This window comes from Parasteatoda tepidariorum, chromosome 2 (genome assembly GCF_043381705.1).
Source record: "Parasteatoda tepidariorum isolate YZ-2023 chromosome 2, CAS_Ptep_4.0, whole genome shotgun sequence".
NCBI lineage: Eukaryota > Metazoa > Arthropoda > Arachnida > Araneae > Theridiidae > Parasteatoda > Parasteatoda tepidariorum.
Genome location: NC_092205.1, coordinates 3533094 through 3543138, shown reverse-complemented (window position 1 = coordinate 3543138; position 10045 = coordinate 3533094).

The window sequence follows — 10045 nt, the reverse complement described above, 5'->3', positions numbered from 1 at the left end:
GTTGTGAAATTCTGATTTACACAAAATGAAGTTTTAAGTAATCCCAGACATGCTCCATTTATTTAGGCAACTTTTTTCTTCTTCAAAGAGCCTCTTTTCCTGTTCACTCATTTTCAGATTTTTAATAATATATAGCAGCACTGTAGCAAATCTTTTCAATTTGTGATATGAAATTGCACATTTGAAAAGAATAAAACTATTCAAATATTGCTATAGTTTTTTATTTTTTATTATTATTATTTTTTAATCACGAAAATGACATCTCTAGTCAATTTTTTTCCACTTATATTTGTTATTTGTAAAAATTTCAATTTGCCACAAATTTATTCATACCCCTGCCCTTGAAAGGGCAAATGAAAAAGCACACAAAATGAAAGATACATAGAATTAATCAAAATCCAAATACATGTAACAGTACATGTAATGGTATAAGAAAACAATTTAGATTTCTTTTCATATAAAAGTAAAATGAAAATGATTAACGCAATTAAAATAACTGAGACAAAATTGCAAAATATTATTAAAAATTAGCTTTACGAATGATGACTAAATAATCTATTTAGCGAAATACAATTATCGAGTTTTTTAATTTATTTAAAACTGAATAAAACATAAAAAAGAAAATTGTTGATATAGTAGTGGAGCAAAGTGATAAGGTTTCAATTTTATAATAATAGAAATGGAAACTAAATATATGAAACCAATTCTGCATTTATACCATAAAGAATTTCGTAATATGTCAATTTAAAACTTTTTAATTTAGTTCTAACAATCAAGAAAATGATGGTAATCTTTGGGATATTTGAGGAAAGCGAGCAGGGGCAGATTCTCCTATATAAAAAAGGTAAAATATGTGCAAGAGAAAAAAAAAAACGAGCATATAATTTGAACTTTCCAAGTTTTCCGACAGCCAATCATAGACAAAACTTCAATCATATCAGAGACAAAATTTTTCTAAATAAATATAAAAGCGTAATAAAATACTTTAATGCGTTTTCATTCGAGAGATATTATAAACTTATATCGTTTTTGTTGTTTTTAATGTTACTTGCCAATTACCTTGGTGAAACTAAGTAAAATTAAGGCAGAGGATACGTTTCTTGCTTTTCAGTGGCGCCATCTATGACCAATAATGCAACTTCAGCCACACATACGACACAACTGGGTTCATAAGACGCACCCATACATTTATTTATTCATCCATAAATCGTAATTTTCACCTGAACCAGAGAACGATCCATATTCAATTCAGTACCCCCAGAGGTGTTGATTTGTTACGGGAACTTGGGTGACTTTGTGACCGCGACTGATTTAATACGTTCACGCCGGGAAAAGTGAAAATACTGGTAGAAAAACTATTTCAATATTAGATAATATTCGGGAGGAGTTAATCTATTCTCAACAATAACAATTCACCGTAAGGAAATTTATCACGGCGAAGAAGCAATTCAATATAAAAATTGCATCCGTTAAAAACAATTGGTAGTTATGGATTTTTATTATTCCCGGAAAAAAACTAAAAAAATGAAATTTATTGTTACCAGTTTTTACTCCGATGCGCTGCCAAGATGAGACAATCTAGCGTGACCCACCGGTGGGTCACCCCGGCGTGAACGTGTTAACGTGCACCAATCACGATTTACTACACAGGGAGCCATCGGCCGGCGGGGATCATTTTGAACTTATAATTATCAGATCCAACAAAGTTTGAGTTTCTGTTTACGTCAGGACGCAACTCACGTAATCGTTTGAGACCGCGATTTTCGAATTTCATTAGAAAGATATGCTCAGAATTTCTATAAATACACCTTTAACAACTGGTGCTTTAATGCTGAATTCCAGCGGAATGCAAGCATGAAAAGTTAAAAGAATGGGGAGTTTTTTTTACAGTTTTCCTATTTATGTAATGATTTTTAATGATGTATGGATGATATTGGCACGTTTAAAGTTTTATGATTACTGGATTTCTAATTATTATTATTATGCAATAATATTATAAAAATAAGTTTCAATTTTTTCTATATTCTGTTACAGCTATGGTCACCAAAAAGTTCTTCATACTACTTATGTTAACATTTTATAAAATTATTCATATTTTGGTGACAATAGTAGCAAGCAAAAGTTTAAGTCTGGCTACTACCTTCAAACTGAAATTTCACCCTTTCTCTCTGTTCGTGTTTTACCTAATTTTTTTTACTTTTTCTTCTTATTTTTTATTTTCAAAGCAGAAAGCGAGAAATGAATATTGCCCTAGTGAAGAAACATAATAGAAACTAGAACAACATAAAAAAAAAAAGTTAAGAAAAGAAAAACAGAGAAAAGGTAAGTTGTAAAATCGGTTATAAGTGATCCAGTTTCTTAATAACAGGATTAGAATAGCCTTTAATCCTTAATGATTGATTCTTTAATTATTGTTGCTTTCATATTTAAAATTAAAAAAAAAATACTATTATAAATTTTTTCATTTAATTAAATATTATATTTTATAAAATTTTGCCCGGTTTCTTAGCTACAAAGATAATAGAAAGACGTAAAATCTAATTTGTAAATAAACTTCTTTAAATTCAGCATTTTTATTTTGGGAATGAAAAACCTTTTTAACAATTTCAATCTATATTAATTAATTCTGTGAAGTTACGACTGACTCTTGGTGCTGTAACTTATGGTAAAAAAAAAGGACTGCAGTACACCGTCTCAATAGTGTTAGCAAACACTTCTCCTACACACTGCTTGTGTGCATTTAAGGTCAAGTGCCTCCCTGAACCCGGATAGCGCGAATTCAGAGCAGGGTTGACTTATATGAAGACGACTGCTTGTCATCCTCATTCGAACGACCCCATCTGGGATCGAACCAGCGACCTACAGTCCAGGCCTCCTTTCGGATTACAGGACTGCGCTACCAGTCCCAGCCGTGTACACTGATTCTAAATTCTCTTTAAATATACGTATGAAAATAAAATATTAACTTCACTTGCTTGAAAGCGCCATCTCTAGGAGAGAAAAATTATTATTTTTTTTAATCGAAACATTAAATATTTATCCTTCTCTCAGGAAAAGAAAAAAGGAGTTAGTAGTGAATTATTGTGTTTCATTTTTATCTTAATCGTATATATATATAATTGTTTCACATTAACTATGTCGTTGCATATTTACCAGTATAATGTGAAAATAAATTTTACTGCAGGATACCTGTATGTGACTACTCTGTAACTTTTAGTTCAGGGTAGAGCAGAAATAATATATTAGTTTTAAATTACCTACAATTAGCGGAAAGTCTAATATAATCTTAAATGTTTAGTAATGTTTTAATTTCTTTTCGATTCAATCACGCTTATTTCAAAAACTTTTTTCTCCAACTTTAGAGCGCCATCTATTGCCCTTTTTAGAGTTTAAATGTCGCATTCACCTAATAAAACTGAAGCAAATTATAATATGTATTATACATTTATATTATGTTATCAAGTTATGTTATATTATTTTAAAAGAATTAAGTTATAAAAGCTATATGAATGTGTTGTGAGTTCGAAGTGTATTCTATTTATAAAATAGTTAGGCACTTTGTTTATTCATTTTTCCTTAATCGTATTTATTTTCGTAAGACATGTCATATTACCAAAAAAGATATGATTATTGAGCAATATTGATACGATTTTATAAGTCATATCGTATACATATATTCTATAATTAATCACAAGAACAAAATAGAGCTCTCACAAATCGTAGAATGAAATCTTATTCTGTTTCAATTTATCATTTAATCATGGTAGATTGAATTAAATTCCAGAAAACTTTACTAACAATTATTGAGAATAAATGTGCTTATTATGAAAAATACACAAAGTGCCATATTTATTTTTACATTCAATAGGAAAATGCTCTTTTAACAAATAATTACATACAGTCTTTCTTAAGCCGTCTGAAATCGTCAGATTCGCTGAGTCCATAATTTGTTTTTAACAATTTTACTTATAAATTTAACAGATTGTGAAAGGGGTGTATTCTTTTTCTCAAAAAAAGTTAAAATTAATTAAATTAAATGTAGGTATAATTTTAAATTGTCATATATGTTAGTATTTTCGTTGAGAGAAGGATTTATTTTTAAAATGAATAAAAAGGTGGAATATTGAGACCATATCTTATTAAAGATTCAACATCTTAATAAAAATTATAAAAAAAAAAAATAAATAAAAAAATAAATAAAAATAAAAATGAAAGAAATTTAATATAAAGCATGGAAATTATACTACGTGCTTAGAAATTAAGAATGATAAATAAGAATCAAAGGAGTTAATGTGTCTGCATTTGCTAATAATATTTCCATGAGAAAAGGCCAAATGAAATTTACGAAAGCAAACATGCGTCAAAGCAAAAAATGCCAAATATGGTTTACTAAAATATATTTCATACTTACGTCCAAAAAGAGTATTTTTCAAAAAAAGTATTTCCATATTTTTCTTCTGAATAAAAGTTTTGAAAATTATGAAAATAATTCGGAAAGGTATTAAAAGTTTTAAAGAATTTCTAAACATAAAATTTATAAGCATACTTTCACATGTCAAAATTCTGTTCTACATATGAAACGATGTTTTTTTCAAAATGTGTCTCTATTTTAAAATTATTTATTTTTTAATTGCTCTGCATACTCGAAGAGTGATCACGTTGACACAACTACGGCACTAAAATTTCTCAGGTCTAAATATTATTTTAAAATAAAAAAGATAAATATTATTTCAAATGTTTCGGCATCTGTTTTTTGTGAATTTAAAAGAAAAAAGAATGTTTATTTCCATTTACTTAATAAAATATCTTTTAGTACGATTAAAATCCTTTAACGTAAAAACTTTTACAGGAAATTCACATTGGTTTGTGTCAATATGTAAAAAAATACATATAAAGTAGTTGATATCATGATATGATGCTAATATATTTTAAAGGTAAAATGAGAGAGTAGGTTTTATTTTCTAAGAAAATCATTATTTATTCTAAAAATACATATTAAGTGAGGACTTTATGTAACACCTAATATATATTTCAGTACGCAAAATTTTAAAATGTTCGACTAGAGAAAAATTTTGTAAAAAAATTATAAAATTGTGTTGCAGCAAACAGAAATATATTGAAAGATGCATTTGCCACACATTATATTTTTAAAAGCTCATAATAATTTAATGTCTAGACGCATAAGAAAATTAGGTATTTTTTTATAAAATACTAATAATATGTTCTTTAAAATAGAAAGTTAAAAATATTAATATGGATAAAATAACTTTTGGAAATGTTTATTTTTTGCACTTAGAACAAATATGCACAAACTCAGTGATGATTACTTTTATATTTTGTTAAAAACTTAATAGAAAAACTTTATATCTTTAAAACCGTAATTTTTTTATGTTTGAAATTTTTAAAATATTCTTAAACTGATTGAAGAATGATTTCAAAATCATTTAAAAAATTGCGAGTGATAAAAAATTAATTATTATTTATCATTTGTGCCTCAGTTATTACTTGTTATTTGTGCCATTGTTTCAATGATGTATGTACAGTTACATTAAAATGAAAAAATAAATGGTTCTTGTTCAAATGAAATACTCGGTGGAAGACATGCGAATCAATTTCTTTAAATAAATAAATAGAATTTTCGATAAATCAAAGCAGTATTGAACGAAAACAAAATTCGATTAGTAAAAAAGTTGAAATAATAATGTTTTGTTTATTTTAAGGAGAAAAGACAAAATATCGTTAACGGTAAATACTACGCAATGATTTTGCTTAGAGAAATACCCTTTTCCTGACAACGAACTTTATTAGCTTAAAAAAAAAAAAAAATTATTAATAATCAGTAGATTCTTAATAATTTACCTTTTAAATGTTTTGAAATATGTCAGAACCCTAACGCTCAAGAAAATTTTAAATATCACAAATAAATTGATTCTCCAATTTTTATCGGATCAGTCCATGTATAACTTCAATTTAAATATTAATTGATTCCAATTATTGAAATGTTACGTTATTAGTAGAGTAAAAAAGACTGATGAAAACCGATCAGTTTAAGGGTCGCTTTAAATATGCTTTTCTGATCTGCCCATTAAAACAGAGAATATTTTAGGAATCAAGATTTCGGCCTGCATTGTTCAAATGACAACCAAACTGCATTATTAAAATGATGATTTTATAACATACTTTTTTGTCTTTATTTCCTTTAAATTTTACACAATCGTTTAACTTTTATAATTTATATACATATAACGCTCAATTTTAGTACTTTTAGAATAAATAATTACTCGTTTAAAATGTTGAGATATATTTTTTATTTCAATTTTTAAAATTTCTTTTTGTGTGTTTTATTTTTAAAAAGGAAGAAACTACTGCTCCTTCTCTGTTTTATCTAACTAATAAAATATAAAACAAGCCGGCATGATATCTATCCCTATATTTGTCTTCTATTATTTTATTATCTACGTTTTAATGAGGATTTGCTTTACTGAAAAATTATTACTATATACCTAAAAATACGAGGCATAAAAAAATGATATAGTTTAGTATATACTTTTAAATGATAGGTACGAGTAAACGAATAATAATAGAAACGAATAATAAAACGCAATCTTTCCGGCTATATTTTATTATTCTATTACTACTGCAAAAGAGCTGTTGTTACGCTGGCATTGTGACATTATTCTATTATGGACTTCCGACCATTACCCAAATGTACCAACGCAGATGCGACGTCTACACCTGCTCGACTTGAGACTGAAGCGAAGATACCCTCGCTCGAGTATCGAACCAGCATCCTACAGCCCCGACCTCCACTTGGATTACAAGGCTACGCTACCAGCCCCGGTCGGTTGAGAGACACTGACTTAGAAAGACTTCTTCAAAGCAAATTTTTTCTGGTCGAGTAGAGGTATATTCCCACTAGATGTCGCTACTTGACCTTTTTTCCCAAAAGAGTTGGGAAATGAGCGATTAAATTTTAAAGCAGCTGGCGTTATTAGTCATATAGACTGACCTACAAATTTCGTTTTTATATGGTTACTAAGGGACTTATTTCATTCTCGCAAATTGTTACGTAATAATATCAGTATTAAGTTTTATTTCCCTAACTTTGACTCGATTAGAAATTATCATAAAACTGTGCGAATAGTAAACCGTATTTTAATTTCCAATTATTAAATGGTATATGTATGCATTATACATTATAACGTTTGTAACAGTAGTGATGTTACTATTTTGCTTACCACTTGTGCCTTTTTAAAATTTAGTAATTTACATTATTGTTTTACGGAGAACAGACATATTTTTATTTAATTTAAATTTTATGAAATATTAGGCTGAAGAAACACATTTGAAAATTTATGTAGTTATATATCTTGAGACTGTAATAAAATTAATATTAAATTATTAAATAAAAGCAAAGAAAATAAAAAATTAACTTTTTTAAAGGCAAAATTTTCAAAATTTTTTAAAAATTGCCTTAACGCCTACCGATACGTTCCATATCCATTCCCACAAGTTATAGTGCTATTTTCGACCAATAGCGTGATCCGACCAGCTTGAAAGGCAATCACTTGCGTTCGACACGAGGCTATTTTTTTAAATATTATATTGAAGGTGTAAATCACAAAAGGACTAGCACTCTTAATTTAAATAATAGACTTCAAAAATAAATAAAATGAATAAATAAATAAATATATAAAAAAGCAGATATTTAATTACTTTATTTATTTTAATCCAATTAGTGTACATTAAACGAATCAATACCGAATTTTCATTAACTAAGCCAATGATAATATAAATTTCAGAAGCGTTTTAAGTATAATTTCTTAAATATTAAATTCTCTTTGACATATTAAATCCTAAAAAGGGCATAATATTAAATCCTCGTTGACATATTTATCCATATAAATATTATACTCCTGTATATAATTTTTAACAAGTTTTCAAATTTTTTTTTAAAGGGCAGACTGCAAAATATTCTATAAATATGTAACTATGATTTTTTTCAAAATGTTATTTTATTAAATTAATTGAATTAAAAATGGTTAGCAGAGATTTTCACAATGAAGATCATGTAACGTATCTAGTTAAATACAAAGTATGATTAAATAATACAATTCAAAGATATAGAAAAATTAAATAGTAAATTATTATTTTAAAAAAAATTCTGATACTCGTCTACAGTTTATTAGTTTTGCTAAAAATAAATAGATTAATTTAAAGTTTAAAACATCAAAAGTTTATTTTGAAGTTTAGTATCATAAATATTTGAGATTTTATAACCTTATAAGTTTAGTTTAAATACCTATGTACTTCTATACCTATGTATACCTTAAATACTTCTGGAAAATCTATTTTTAGATCAAGCCCCCATATTGTGCTTCTTCGGCCTACCCTGAGAGGTCGGGATTAAGGATTTTTATTCCATTCCAGAGAGTATAACGTCAGCGAGCAGTTGCACAAATTTGTTAAGTTTCAATAAATTTATGTTAAGTTTTAAAATCGTCATCCTTGCTCTTTTAACACATTGGATAATATATTTAGTGATTAGAGGATCTACACTTTGAAGCTTCTAAAAGATAAAGAAGAATCCTTATGCTTAAAATAAATGTTTAAATAACTGCTGTTTGAAATCTTTTAAAAGCGTCATGTTAAAATACCGTTAGATTACATAGAAAGATATATTTAAAAAAAAGTTGTAAATTTTACACAGTTACCAGTTAATATTTATATGAGATTCAATGTCTTAATTATTTTGCGCAAACAGTAAATGATAATCATTCTCCTTATACTTAAAATTAGTCATAAATAATACCAGCTGTTAAAAAAAATCTTAAAAAGTGTTATGTTAAGGCGCCATCTTTTGTCAGAAAATCAATATTTAAAATAAAAAGAAGATAACAAAATTATATTAATTACAAATTATCTAACACCAAAAGTTTTAATTCAGCATCCAGCAATAGCTGTAATTTAAAAAAATATTTAATATTAATAAACCTTTTATTATTTAATCTTAATTTTAATTTAGAATAATATTAAAAAGAAAAAATAAACTATTTTTTTTTTCAAGAACCTCATGGCCGCCATCTATTATTGAATAAAAGGAAATCACCCTCTAAATTACATTTTCAATTAACATGACGATCATTTTAAGCACTTATTAAATTAATGGAATTGAAATGATTTTAAAATATATGATTTTAGGTACTTTTCGTGCTTATTACAACTAAAACTATCGTATTTAAATATCATTTACATATAAGACCATCTTTCAGAATTTTGCTGTTAAAAGCAGTTCGTGTTTTTAACAATGAGGCATTTTATCAGAGTTGATAAAACTCCTAATGTTTAAGAAATATAGACCAAACACTGGATTTTTTATATATTTTTATCTCCTTTCTTGTTTAACGGCAGAAACTCTGATAAAATGTATAAATAATACTTAATATTATTTAACAATAATAGTGCAACCCTAAATTTTTAATAACATTAATAATAAAAAGGTTAATATCATTATTTAAATTTTTCAAACTAATTACTAAATAAATGAAGTGAGTTACTTTTTTTTCTTCATCCAATTCAAAGCCATAATGAATTGTGGAGATCGATTATGTCTAATGAAAAGTAAAGTTTAGATCAAAAAGAGTTTTTTAAAATAACTTTTTTCTTTTGCAGATCAAGACTTTATTCTTTAAGTAGATACTCTAACTACATGTTTATTAAGTTTTAAAATTAAATAGGTATAGTTGAAATATATTTATTGATAAAAAAGCAACAAAATATTTTACATGCTACAATCAACTCATTAAAATATAAGAATAACTAATGTAATGCAAATGTATTTAAATAAACTCATAAAAAAGCTAGATTTACTTTTAAAAAGGGGATATAGTTTTGTAAAACATTCAAAATTTTAAGTGAACCCTTATTTTAGAAACCAGTAGTAGTTAAATAGTAAAAAATAATAAAGGGCTTATAAAAACAATATAACGACAAGCAACATTTTTTACTAACGAAACAAAAAATTATAATTTAATAATTAAATTCG